This window comes from Nelusetta ayraudi, unplaced genomic scaffold (genome assembly GCF_046127955.1).
Source record: "Nelusetta ayraudi isolate G7.1 ecotype Tasmania unplaced genomic scaffold, CSIRO-AGI_Nayr_v1 ptg000041l, whole genome shotgun sequence".
Taxonomy (NCBI): Eukaryota; Metazoa; Chordata; class Actinopteri; order Tetraodontiformes; family Monacanthidae; genus Nelusetta; species Nelusetta ayraudi.
In genome coordinates, this window is record NW_027466091.1 from 1578687 (window position 1) to 1593360 (window position 14674).

Genomic DNA, 14674 nt, shown 5'->3' on the forward strand with positions numbered 1-14674 from the left:
CCAAGACCTCGTCAAGACTAGAGAGCGTGTCGAGATCGAGACCAGACCGAGACTTTGTATGTCAAAGTAAAATAACAACAAAACAGAAGAAAATGGCCAGTATCTCTTTTGAATTTGTTTTGCTTCTAAACCTCTTTTCAGCAAGGTATCTTTCAATGATTTTCTTTAACATCCTGCTGCTTTGCCAACTATTTTGAACCAAAACAACCGCGCTTCATAAAATTAAAAAGTAATTTGTCACTCTGGGTGTCACACACGGAGCGTAAAGCAGAGTCCGGGACCAGACGGAGACGGAGACCCTTCAAACGTGGCGTTGAGACCACGGCCGATCTGCAGTACTACAACACTGCCACAACCACAGACACTGTGAAAGTAAAAGGCACCCACAGAAAAATAATTTCTGTCCCGGCGTCACGTGCGTCACAATAAATGTCCGGTGCGGAAAGGCAAGGGGGCGGAACCAACGTTTTAACGGCAGCAAATTAAAAGGACACAAAGCGTCGAGTCAGGAAAATCGCAATCAAATTTCATTTCCTTTCTCCAATCGATTTGAGAGCCAACCGTTTGAGCTGCAAGCTTCAAGCGTTGAGCTCCGGCGGGTGGCCACGTCCCTCCGTTCGGGAGGAAGTGACTTTGCACACCGGCGTTCGCGTGGTGGGGTCAACACGGGGTCACCACGGGGTCACCTGTGGCGTCACAACTTGTCGGGATGTTTAACAGCACAAAAACACAAGGCTGGTGCCAGGGCGCCATCCAGCCAAATGGTTTTAGTGTTTTACAGCTGCTGCTGCTGACGTCCTTGCACAACAGCTCCAGCTTATCACCCATCGCGACAGCATTTTTCCCCCGCCGGGGGGGGGGGGGGGGGGGGGAATATCCTCAGATAAGCTCCAAGGTGATTGATCAGCCGCAGGCGACTCCGTTCATTCGTCCTCGTCGTGATTCACCTTAATCATTTCTTCTCATCTCACCCCCCCCCCTCTCACTTCCCTTTGAATGCAACGTTCCCTTCGTTACAAAAAAAAATAAAGGCGGCAGCAGGGAAGAGGAAGGTGGACTTGGCAGGAGGCCTGTGACGAGCGTGCGCGCTCCGCCGCTCGATCACGCCGGAGCCGCCGCCGGAGCCGCCGCCGCCGCTGCCGCCGCCCCTCCTGATCCCTGAAGGCTCCGGCGGGGCCGTATTTACATCGCAACAACAGCAACCAGCGGCTTTTCATAATTGGACCAACAAAGCCTCCAACGATGAGCCCCCCCCACCCTCTCCCCTCTCTCCCAACCCACGCCCCCAACCCCCCCCGGTGGTCTCCACACGCCACAAATGCCTCAGTCTGGGCTGGGAGTTTTTTTTTGTTGTCGTCGTACTCGTGCTTTTGTCGCCACCACATAATCAAGAGTCATTTCGTACGGGTTAATGCCAGTACGTTTCCTTCTACGGTTAAGCCCGTTTTTAATGGGCGCATTAAACATAAACAGCTTGGCGGCCAGACCAGAACATTCCCTCGGCGTGAAGCGACTGTGCGCTCCCGATCGCGTGGGGGCAGGCCGGCTCTTTTCTAAATAGCCCGCAGCCAGTTTACGGCTCCCACCTCCCGACAAACGCTCCATCTGGAACAGTTGAGGTCACATACTGCTATCCTTTATCCCTTGCTGAACCACAACAGGCGCATGCGACGCTGATACAAACAAGCGGCTCTTCATCGGGTCTGTTAAAAACAAACCGCCTCTTGATCGGAGCGGGAATATAGAGCCATAGAGCCCCCCCCGCCCCCCCCTTCCCTCTTCCCTCAGAGCAACACTGGAACGCAGGGCTTTATTAAAGGGGTTGTGTTGTGTTTTTTTTTTTATTCTGCTTGTAAGTCAACAATTACGGCTCCTCTGAAGATGGAAAGGAGAACTTTGCGTACAGTTACACAGGCTGCGTCAGCACTTTTTCACGCACGGGGCGCTCTTTCCAGAGCTCCGCCGTGCACAAAGCAGCACCGCCAGGACCCACCAAAGAGCCTGAACGCAGCACACCCACCTTCCGCCACTCCCACCCCCACCCACCGGCTTACCAGTCGCAAACAAATAAAATCTCACCTGCCGGCGTGTTCAAGGAAATGACCCCAACCTTCTTGAAGGACCTCATGTCAACACGAACATACGACCCCCGACACCCTGCAGGAACAAAGCTGCACACGGCGGGAGGTCGCTCATGTCGACCCCTGCTGAGGACCCCAGGCCATCGACCGTTTCAAAATAAGTCTTAAAACATTCCTGCTCACCACTGCCGGCCCCTGACCTCCTGGCCTTTCAGAGAGTCCATTGATTGGTCCCCATGTTATGATTCTGTCTGCTCTCAGCTTGCATGTTAAAATTTGAACGCTTTTATTTCTAAAGTTTAATGTTCTTGATGGATTTTTTTCTATGCTTTCAAAATATTATTTATAAGCGCTTCAAGACTTGAGCAACATGTCCATGATCTCCAAGTGAGCACGATTGACTTCAATTAGGAGGCCAGGCAGCTCCACCAGCTCTTCCACTTTCTAAAATGGGGAAAACTCAACATGACAGCAGCAGCTGAGGCTCGGCCACATATGAGAACCTCGTCCTGCTGTGGTCCAACACCATCTCACAAGCCGCCACTCTCAACGAGGGGGCTACAGTCGGGGAGCGACCGGTGGGGTCCTCTCGTTTTCTCCCCCTTCGGCTGTTGCTTTGCAGAACAATAAAAGCACGTGATTAACACAAATGATTGCCATGGTGGCTTGACAGACCGAGTCAATGAAAACATAACTCTGTGTTTTTCTGGCTTTTCAGCCTTCATCGAGTCAAGCCTCAACAGGGCCATTACATTCAGCGAAAACCACAATAAATACCAGAGGGCAGAGAGTCCAATCACGCAACCATCCGGCGTGTCGTGGCTAAGACGTTCACGATTCTCCACTGCTAAATGAGCGAGTTGAAACTCTGCAAGATTCCACCCAATGATCCGTACCCGTTGGCAAATGACCACCGCCGGAGCGATCGGCCAACGAGAGGAGCTTTAATTGCCTATTTGTGCGGTGGGATCGAGAATGGAGACGGTTTTCTTTCTCGGTTTTCTTGGTTTTGAAGAAGCAAATGTGCATCTCATTACGTTGCATTATCTACTTTTTACTTTGAAAGTTTTAGTCAGACTCATAGACTCATAAAACCAAAAAGGGCCGAATTTTAGGGGCCCCAGCGGCTGTCTAATCCTATCGAGAGAAAAAATTTGTTCCCGACTGCATGCTAAGAGCTTTTAAGCTACATTCACACACAAGACCGATCGAGAACAACATCATTTTCAGAGGCGGCATCTAAATAAGACACAGTTCCAAGGGAAAAGTAGCATAATTTTAGGTCAATACGACACACGAATCACAAACAATGGGCGTTGGTAGGAATGGAAAAAGAAGCGAGACTTCTGTAAGACCCCTCAACGGTCCTGTAATGCATCGTCAACGCACAGGACCTGGTTGACCCTGCACGCTCAGGTTTTAGCTCGGGAAAAAAAATCTCACTTGCCATCTTAACAAGCTCCGGAGAAAAACATTTATAGCTCTTCATCAGCTCGTTGTGGATTTCATTTGACCACTGCTCTGCAAAAGAAGCAACAAACAGAAGAAGAAGAAGAAGAACAGGAAGAACAGGCCACAAGGAATTGCATAGGAACAGCATGGCTTTTTCACATTAAAAGCATGAAAAACAGCACTTAAGCCTTTTTGCTGGCATGTCTTGCTTTTCTCCCGACGGTCATTGGCAAAAGCACAGTGGAACACTGGAGTTCAGAGTGAGGACAGTCGGCCAATATCACATCAAAGCAGCAGTAACAAATCTGACTGGCCAGCCAATCTGCACCCATGTTTTGCTTCTCCTTGGCCAATAAAAACTTTTTTTTATTACCAAATGGATGCGAGAAATAATCATCTGGGCTGCCAGGCTATTATATTGCAGTGTACAAGACTGAGGGACAAATGAAAGGGGCAGGACTCATTATCAATCGGGCATCACGACACAATTAAAAAAAAAAAAAAAATGGACCAAACCTCACAGCGACGGCAACAAGAACAAGAACAAAAGGTGCCTGATCTGGCATCAGCATCGGGACTTGTGACGTCACGTGACAGATGTCCGACTCAGACAAAACCTTAGTGTGTTCGCGGCCCGCATCCCCAAACCCGCTGAATAGCAATGGTTCCTCGCAGACCTTCCTCGGGATGGGAGATGTGATGGGAGACCTTTCAGCCGTATTCAATGAATGACTCACCGTGGCGCAGAAACTTCTGAGGGACCTTGGCGAGCGCAACAACATGTAAAAAAATAAAAAAATAAAACTTTGCTGCTCAATCGAGGACGCGTTGCAGAAAAAAACCGTGAGGCGGGCTGGTCGAAGGTTGTTTCTTTGTAAAATCTAGTCCAATTATACCTGTAAAGCGCGGTGAAACACCACGTTTAGTGTTGAGACCTGTGAAGGACAAATTTAATTGACCACCGCCACCACTACACTGGAGGATTTGAAGCAGCAGCAGCAGCAGCAGCAGCAGCAGCACCACCTCTAATTACTCAAAAATATGACTCAACCAATTGATAACCTTTCATTTAATTAGATTCTCTGGGCCCAGTCAGAAAGGGGACTTGCTTGGACGTGGTAGATAAATCCAACTGTGCTTGATGCTAATACACGTATGGGTGTGAGGGAAAACCTTGTGAGCAGCTTTTAGTTTTAGGATCTTCATATGATACAATCTTCTTGTACTTTTAACCCCGTGTTTACAGCCTCCCAGAAAAAAAAAAGCTGGATTTTATCTTTATTGCTTTTTTCACGTTTGGAAGTGAACAACAAGGTGAGTCCACGTCACAGCAACACGCAGTTTCTATTCAGAGGAAGCCGTGCCATTAAAACTTCCCTCTCTGCTGATTTTATTAGCCACAACTCACCCAACACAGGTGCAGTGCCGTGACACTGCTGGAAAAACCTGCTGGTCCTGACTGTCACTTTTACTGAATGCCTCGCGAGTCCATGGTTCACTGAGAAGAGGCTGTAATTTCATAATTACAGTCCGCACGGGTGTCATTCAGCCAACACATTGGACCAGCGGAGGTATCGCCTCTTTCCCGATTGCGCGTGCACTCGTTCCTTTAGAGCTGCATCAGCAACACCGTTTGAAAAAGAGAACAGCTGCCAGATCAGATCAGCGAGACATTGTGACAAGGAGACGTTCGTCCACTCGGGAATCAGATAGTGCCGGACGAATCGGTCACGCGTGAGGGTAAAAAAAAAAAAAAGAAGAAGAAAACTTTCAAAAACTCACCTTCAGCTTATCTGAAGGGCACCTCATCTTTCCATCACCTTTGCGATACAGAGTCATCGGTAAACACGACGGGCTGATTTGAGCTGCCGATACGCTCGCCAGGGTACAAGTGATGCAGCCAAAAAAAGAAATAGCAGAGCAGAGCTGAACCAGGCTGATTTAGCCCGCCCGAGATGCCACTGCGCAGCAGCCACAGCTGGTACAAAACACAGTGTCACGCGCTGGCGCTCTGCAGTGACCCGAGGCTTCCATTGACATGCTGATCCCATCCCGCACCGCCGCCTTTTGTCCCCGCGCTCATCGAGAAGAGGGGCTGCGCACCGACAGCGTCGCGGGCTGTATTGTACACACATGCACGCGTGTCCAAACATACATACATACATACATACAAGCGACGTCAGGTGATGACTCATGGCACCCCCCCCACCACCACCACCACCCCCCACCCCCCTCCGCAACCCCTCTGGTTGTAGCACCACAACAGCAGACGCAGTCCACGGGATGCCACAACAAACCCCCCCTCCCCCACAACCACCACTGGTGGGCTTGTGAAGTTTAGCCCGATTGAAAAAAAGAAAGAAAAAGGTTTTTAAAAAAAATCATCGGGAAATCTGAACTGCCTCCACTCACCTTGCGTCCTCTCACATCACATCAGTGGAAGGTGAGTGAACGTCAAAGACAAGACTGAACAACAGAGGGGGTTTTTTTTGGGGGGGAGAGAAAGGAGGCTGGGAGGATAGAGAAGGGGACCGGGTGGGTGGGTGGTGGGGTGAGCATGTGACTGACGGAGGGAATAAATAAATCAATAAAAAATAACGAGGAGAGGGAGTGAGAGAGAAGAGCGGCTCGGCAGCGAGCCGTCAGCAGGTTGTGGCCGTGTTGCAGGAGGAGAGAGGCGAGAGCGCCACAGCCGGCTGAGTCTAGACCGTCTCTTTAACCGAGCGGGGGAGAAAAAAAAAAGAAGAAAAAAAAGGAGAGCGTCCGCATCCACATCCACAGCCAGCGCCGCCAGCAGCCAATCAGGGAAGGGCAGGGATCCTGTGGCGCAGCACCAAGTGGCTGGCTGCGCAGAGGAGGAGGCGGGGAGACGGAGGGGAGGCAGCCAATGACGACGGGGCGTGCGTGCACATGTGTGTGCGTGCATGTGTTCCCTACAGCTGGAGAGGAGCGTGCGTGCCGATCAAGGGCATCGCTAGCGTTAGCGTTAGCGCTAGCGCTCCCTGGGCTCCACAGAGGCTGAGCACTCCTCTTGCGGCAAACAGCAGAGAGCCGGAGAGCAAGCTGGAAAAGTGTAGAAGTCGGGCCGCGTGCAAATCTCATTCTAATGCGATGGAACCAGTTGCGGTGTGTGTGTGTGTGTGTGTGTGTGTGTGTGTGTGTTGGGGGGGTGGGGCAGCGTGGTTGGTGGCGGGGGTGAGACCCGGGGGTCAGAGGCCCATCCAGAACCCTGCCGCCTGGCTCCGAAGCTGACGCTCGTCCCCTCTGGGTGATTCAAGCAGCCTCGACTGACTCTTGGTGTCTTTTTCATTACGTATGATAATCAAGGATTAAAAGAAAAAGAGAGATGTGCCAGTCAGACACGTCGTCCAGGGTGAAGGCGTGCACGGCACCGTCTCCAGATCTTAAAGAGTCGCGCTGATAGACCACCACGCGCGCCAGAAGAGCAAATCCATGAGATAAGGACAAAAGTTCCGAAAAGGTTTTTTTTTTTTTTTTGAAGCCGTCTGTTTTTTTTTCCCTCTTCTTTTTTAAAAAATAATCTTAAATGAAGACTTTTGCAGAAAAGGCAAAAATCTCTGCACATCTATTCCCTCGGCAGGTGCATCAGAGGGTGACAATTAAGTCCAAATAAAACAAAAAAGAGTCGTCGTCCCCGTCCCCCCCCCCGCACACATGGCCAACTTATAGGATTTATTGCAACGTTTCGGCACTGGACTTATTCCAACACAATGATGGGGAAAAAGGTCAACTGCTACTTTTTGTTTGGAGGTCAGAATGGGCAGACTGGTTGGAGACGTCAGAAAAGGCAACAGGAAGCCAAATATCCGGTCAAAGCAGACGGCCGGCCTCCAGAGTCCAGGGTCTGCTCGAGGTTTCTTCCCAACAGGGAGTTTTTCCTGGCCGCCGACGCTCCACGGTAACTCTGGAGGCATCAGCTGGCTCCTCTTCGATTGTGCCAAAGCGTTTTTGCGGGGACTTGGGGCTTTGCGACTTTTTGGAGCGATCGCGTTCATTGAATGACCACTGGTTACGACCGAGGTCTGCAGAATGGCATTCCTGGATGCACGAGACGTCCGATCCGCTAGGCAGTGTGTTTGGGTGACCGGTATCACTTGAAGTCATGTGACAGATTTAAACAGAAAGGTGACCACGACTCGCAATCTGAGACCGTAACCCATAGTTGGTGACGACGGTCTCGCTGTAGCTCGCCGTCACCGCTTCCCCGTGTTCACCCGGTCCGGATCACATAACGACTCAGGCGGGGGGTGCCGAAGGTCCCCCTCTGGTAGAATCAACAAATATCCCTTGTGCAAAATTTCCCATTTCGACAGTTCAACTCTCAAGAGATCAGCACCTCTGGCAAAACAAAAAGCTGACTTGACCTTTTCTGCAAAGACAAAGACGACAAAGGCTTTGACGCTGTCATAAGTCCAAGACCAGGTGTCACAACTCTAAATGACCCAAATGAAAATTTCTGCAAGTCTGGCTCCGTTTAGCAGACCGTGACCTGAGACCACATCGGAGTTGACCAGAGTGTTTGGTTGAAAACACCCACTGCTACTTACATTATTTGTTGAGCTCATGGCCACAGAGGTCCTCTTCCCTTCCTCTGCTGTGCTAAGAATCAGAACCGGAGCTGGGAATTCCTCCGGTGCGGCACGGTGGACTGATGTGTGGCCAACTTCCTGCGGTCTATTGTCCTTTTTGCTTATTCTCTCGGGCTCCGTCCCCCCTGTCTCCTCCCCCGACTGGCCCTGCCTGCTCAAAAAGTGCGTCAGCTGCACCTGCTGCTGCCTCTGACTGACTCGGGGCTTTTCACAGCAGGGGGGCGCTGTCTCATAGAACTAAAACGGACACACACACACACACACACACACACATTGGGGGGGGGGGCTTGAGAGGGAGCAGGGGGGGGTGGGGTGGGGGACTCAAGAATGACAACAACAGAGCAGCATCTTCAAAGCCCCTCCGACATGCACGCACGCACGCACGCATGCACGCACACATATTTCCATGGCGCCGCTCTCGCTCGCTGGGCTTCTCTCCTGCACTCCGGCTCTGCATTGCACCACAAAGTCAAGTTTGTCGAGTCGCCGAGGGCCGTAAGAAGAACGCAGTCTCACGCTTTAATCAAAAAAAAGAGAGAAAAAAAAAGCCCGCAGTGCAGCTGAAAATCCGCAACTCTCTCCGGGTCGCCTTGTTTTTCTGATTTACCTGGACACTGGCAATAGATCATCAGCCCCCTCCTCCTCTTCTTCTCCTGCTGCTGCTGCTGCTGCTCCTCCTGTTGCCGAGGACGTGGGCGAACGCGCTAAATCACCGTCCCCTCCTCTGACACAAAGACCCCCTCGCAGCTTTATCGACGTATCGCACTTTAAATTTTTTAAAGAAACAGTTCAGCCAAAACTGATCAATCTCCCAACAGCGGCGGAGGCATCTCGGAGCTTCGCAAACGGAGGGGAATTCTGCCTAAACGCGAATTTGTTTTCCCATACGTTTCCTCCAAGTGTCCAGACTCGAGGACGGTGCCTTTGAAAAGCATGACAGCGACAAACACGTCCACCGTGGCCTCCTTCCTGGGCCGGCGCTCTGGCAAAGCGCTCCCTCTCGGCTGAGGTCGTGCCGCACTGAGGCATGTTGTTGATATGTCCCAGTGTTTGGCTACCACAGGTGTCCGCCGTGTGGGATTCTTTCCATTTGCGGGACTACGAAACAGCTGCGTTCACAATCTGTGGCGAGCAGATAGAAAGGGGCGAGCTGTCCCCCTTGAAGGGGTTCGTTTCGGGGAAGGGCGTAAAGCAAACATTTGAAACCACGCCACTATAACGCGAGGTGATGCCGTAAGACGCTCCGTCCCGGTGAAGGGACCTCATTGATCTTCTCCCGCGAGCGAGTGCGCTGTGGCAGGGCCGCCGCTCGCTGAGCGGATGCCATTCTCCAGATCGTAATCCGCCCAGTGGGGACGCAGTTAGTGTCTTTCCGCCCTTCCAGTTCGTCCTTATCAAAGAGCCGCAAGATCTAAATTGTTTGTCAAGCTTTCAACGGTCTGTGCGGCGACGAGGAGCATCGGGCGGTCGTCTCCTTCCATCTTCTTACGCTCCGCGTCTCCGCGTTTGTTGTTTGAGTCTTTGTAAACCTTTGATGGTTTCACCGGGACGAGCTTTTAATCGTGTGATGCAGCCGTTAAGGTACGAGTTCAAAATGTTTATGTGCAAAATATTGATCTTACAAAGAGGCGTGTCCATGTTGGTGCTAGGTGGCTGCTGGGAGGAGGACCGACGGTAAACAGAACCAGCAGAGGGACGGAGGGAAGACTTCAGGGCATGCTGTCAAGAATGGCTGCTACTTTTTGGTTTTTTCCAACATGATTGAGGCCGAGGAATACTTTGGTCTCCTCGTCCCTCCAGACAGATCTGTTACTGCTAACAGCCTTGTTTCCCTGCTCATTAGGGGAAACATGCAGGAAGATGCTGTTCCCAGGAGCAGCTGCAGTCACATGACTAGGGGGATAAAAGACACCCCAGTATACCGACTCAACTTACTGCCAGTTATCGGAAGGTGAACTTTTGCTGTTGCCATAGAATCTCTGAAGTGATTTCTTTTTTTTTTTTCTTGATGAGCATCACAGGGTTTTATTGAAAGGCGTCAAGTGTCTTCTGAATGTTGGGTCTGAACCGGGCTCCGACCCAAGTCTGAGCCTATCAACGGACCCACGAGTGCCCGAGCGCCTTTAGCAACGGCAAAGCAGTTCCTGTTACAATAGCAAACAGCCAAGCTCCCCCGCAATCAGGCCGTCAGCGTTGAGTAAGCCTTATGTTTGAAGGCTCGTCGAAGGTCAACTCTCTCTGGTTTCACCCAACACTGAGCGGGAGGTTTCACTCCCCTCACCCCAAAATGGCAAAGTGACTTAAGTGGCTCCTCCCCTGTGTGTGTCAAGAGTGCACACGGCCGCACAACAAAAGGCACGCACACACACAAAAAAAAAAAGACTGCTGTTTGGAAAATGACATGTCACAAAAATAACAGGGTTATTAGATTTTGGTGGGAGTTAAGCGGAATGTCCGGCTGAGACAGAGGCAAAAAATAGCAGCGACACAAAGGATGCTGAGCCAAAAATAAAGCCCCTTTGTGAGGCCGTTTCATCTGGAAATAAAGTGCACGCGCGCGCGCACACACACACACACAAAGACACACACAGACAGACACAGACACACACAGACACACACACATATCACCAAAGGAAAATGGAAATCTAAAAAAATGCCTGGAAAGATGAAGATCAAACCTTTAAGAGTCAGAGTCGACAGTTTCCAGTCTCATCACCGGGCCTGCTGAGTTTGGCACCGACCACTAATTGTTGTACCTTGTTCACAGAACAGCCCAGCACCACTCACCCCCTCCGTTCTGCCACCTGTCCCCATGTATCTCGGCGCTAGAAGTCGTCTTACCCTTGACCCTCCATATATTTGCTCTCTCTTACTCATCATTCCTCATTGGGCAGCTCCGGTTCTCTTCCATGAACCCCCGCCCCCACCACCACCACCAACCCCTAACAACCCCCCCCCCCTCCGGCCCTGGTTCACCACCTTTTCGTCCTGCCTCCCGACTCCTCCTCCCAACCTCGCAACCTCAAATGCTCCTCAGGGGGGCTTATGGTGGAAAAGCAGGAATTTGTGATTTGGCTCTTCCAGCAGCACGTTGGAAAGTGCCGCCAGAACCTCCAACCTGCCTTCCTTCCTACTTTCTTTCTCAAACCGCCGAGAATTGTTAATCTACCGCTGGCACGCTCCGGCTCCGTGGTATTAAATGTGTTACTGGGGCAAAGTGGGAGCTGGAATTAAGAGGAAAGGCAACACAAATGGGGCCGAGAGGCAAAATTAAATAGACGGGGAGCTGCATTCACCTTTTGCGTGTCCTGGCTGAACGGAAGTGATTCGTTCAAGCGTTATTTGTGCATCCACCGTCCCTGACTGTCCTTTACTAATAACAAAAACACATCTTCTACCACGCTGAATACTGCTTTTCCTAACCAGTCACCACACTCAAAAACGGGTGGAATTGCTTTTGAAAGATTCCCCATTAGCAATAATTTAACTGCCACAGTCTTTTTTGTTCAGGTTTCAACAATTTGAAAACATGTTCAACATGCCTCAGTAAACCCTGCACGGACCCGAGCCACTCCCCATAACAAACCGCCATTGTGACACACACGGTGTGGTCAGTCGGGGACAATGGCAGTAACCTCGGGAACTAAACAGCGCCTGTGACACAGTGACGCTGCACCTTTAAAGCTCAACTCTGGAACGGACTGGAAACAAAACAAACCTGCGCTGGCTGGACGGGCCCGCTTGCAAACACGCACGCGTATGCACACCGCGATCGCTCCGCGCTTGGCTCGCGCCGCATTGCGGGCGTCTACTGTGTACGGAGGCGCACGTGATTGTCGCTGTTGCACATGCACGGCTGTTGTTGTTGCAGCTCTCTCTCTTGTTGTCTCAGCTCACTTTGGGCAGTGAGAGCCATTATTATCGCTGTTGGTGCTCTATTCTCACAATAGTGATTATTAGAGGTATTATCTTTTACGTCGCTTGCTGCAACTACTGTGTGAAAACTTATTTAATCTATAGGTCCTCATACGGAATGGAGTACAGAGTTGAGGGATTGCGGAAGAGGACCAGCGGTTTGCCAACCCCAGCATGTTTACACAGCTATGCTTGGCTCTAAGCCTGAGGAAATTAATCTGGCAAACACAAATTTCCTCACTTTTTGTGCTCCGTTCACTCGCACTTGGGTCCACGAGTGTCGCAGCGGCGAGGTCCTCGAGCTCGTCCCGCGTATGAAGTGCCTGACATTTGCTCCGTGTTTTCCACTCTTGAACAAAAGCTAGGTGCCGCGCTGCACCGCAGGGAAACGCTGTGATTGGATCAGCACGCGGTCAGGCGGCGCCGGCGGCCGACTGGCTCCCCGGCGGAGCAGAACAGACGCTTCCAATATAGCAGTGTGACGGGTTCGCGACACATGAGCTGCGAGTATTCGATCAATCCAGTATGGGATGTTTTGATCCTGGATATTTGCGTCCTCACCGCCGAGGTTAAAGATGAGTGCAAAAGACAAAGAGGGAGAGGGAGAGAGAGAGAGAGAGAGAGTGGTAACGCCCTCTTCTAATCTGGATCTAGTGGCCTGTGCCCTCCTGCTCTTAATCCTGGCTTCCAGCACATGACCCAGCTAACAGTATTACGGAGTGCTTTGATTAGACCTGCTGCTGTGTGCACGCAGTCAGGGGGTCGGTGGTTGTGCGGTGGCGGACCTGTGCAAGAATTCCTGGCCTTCGCAAAGACCCCCCCGCCCCCCGTGCATTGACCAACACACACACACACACAAACACACACATACGCACACTCACACATTAGCCATACGTTTAGCCCCAGCGTAAGTAGCCTTAGACGTGGCGGCGGCGGCGGCAGCGGAAGCGAAAGACATGAGGCTGACCGGATTAGGCCCGCGAGTCAGTGAGTCAGTGGATTAGCTCGCCTGTTATTCTAGGTGAAAACTAAGAGTAATGTTTGAAAACGTGCAGCGCGTGTTAGTGGGGCCGAGCGAGCAAGTGGCCGCTTAAGTTGGGTCACAACGGGGAGCCGAGGTTTCACATGACGACTTCAGCGTTCAGCCCTAATCGCATCAAGAGGGTCCGGCACGGGACAAGGAAGGGGGCGAGAGGGAAGCGGTTGGGGGGGGGGGGTTCAAAACGGACCGTGCTTCATTTTGCACTCAGGTTGGTATCGATTCCCTCCACGAGGCAACCTTTATCCACGCAGCAGCAGCGCGGAGGGAAGTGTCGCAACAGCTCCGTCCAGACCTGAAGCGCCATTGATCCGCGGGCCCGCTCGATACCCGAGACTGTACAGCAAACAACAGCCTCTCCGGGTTCCTTGCATCATAAAAGCCCGTCAGATTGGGTGGGGTGGGGTGGTGGTGGTGGGGGGACGGGGGGGAGTTGGTGGAAGAATTCCACAAGGCGGTAAACACAGAGCTGTATGTTGCATTCACTGTCCGTCCGTAGGTCCGAATTTTGCAATGTCCCAGTGGTGTTTGCACAGCTAACAGCGCACACGAGCAGCACGAGGTGCGCACACACACACACACACACACACACACACACACACACACACACACACACACACACACACACACACACACACACACACACACACACACACACACACTGTACCCTGTTAAAGTAAAGTTACATAAGCTACTTGGGGAGACCGTTTTCACTTTCTGCACGTTACCGCGACGATGCAAACAAACGTTTGTTTCTTTCGTTGTCCGACACACTCGATATTGAAACGAAGAAACGGGGGGGGGATTGGGAGGTAGAATTATTCGCATTGTGAACTCTCAACCTGTTTGAAACACGCTGTCACGCACGCGGGCTAACGCAACGCGCGTACAGGTCACAAAGGATCCGCCCTCTGGGCGCCGTGTCCTCCTCTGCCGTGTGCGACGTGATGTCGCAGCGAGAGGCCGACGCTGAGGAAAACGCGTCGTGACAGCCGGTCTGCTGGTGTTCCGGTGACGGTCGCCCGGGTCGCCTCTTAATCCCACCCAGACGCGTCGTTTGCTCAAGACCTTTTTCCGCCCATCGCCTCAAATCAGGGCGATGGCCCCCAATTCTTTTATTGGGGGGGGGGGGGGCAAGAGGGGGGGTGAGACCAAAATTCTCAATTCTCTCTCTCTCTCTCTCTCTCTCTCTCTCTCTCTCTCTCTCTACGTAGCTGCAGCGGAGCGTCAGACTGGGGCTTTACAACACAGTCAACAGCTGGGAGTTTCTTCAGAGAAATTCAGTTTTCAGGGTGGGTTTCATTTTTCATAAATCAAACTACTGAGGACTATTCCATACTACTACTACTTCCATTTATGCACTAATGTACCAGTGCACATTCTGAAGCTGCCAAGGACCTCAGCGGGCCCCGACGCATGTGTGGCCAATACGTCGAAACAATTAGTAAACAAACATTCATTCAATAATAAATACGAAGGTCTTTCCAGACTTGGCAGTAAAGGCACTGCAACACCGGGCAGCATGTGGACCACTGCATCTGATCCGGACAACTCTGCAGCTGCTACCGCAACGTCAG

At 51.6% G+C, this 14674-nt stretch overlaps 1 protein-coding gene across 3 annotated transcripts in view; it reads right to left on the bottom strand.

Moving 5' to 3' along the window:
• Positions 1–14674, bottom strand: part of slc20a2 (solute carrier family 20 member 2) — a 44674-nt gene that overhangs the window by 19415 nt on the left and 10585 nt on the right. Inside the window, exon 1 of one of the 3 annotated variants that reach the window (XM_076033359.1) lies at positions 8102–8251. The exons of the other annotated variants lie outside the window; for them this stretch is intronic. The gene's annotated coding sequence lies outside the window, so the exon portion shown is untranslated. Of the gene's footprint in view, positions 1–8101; positions 8252–14674 lie in introns of those variants that run through there. 3 annotated transcript variants of the gene reach the window in all.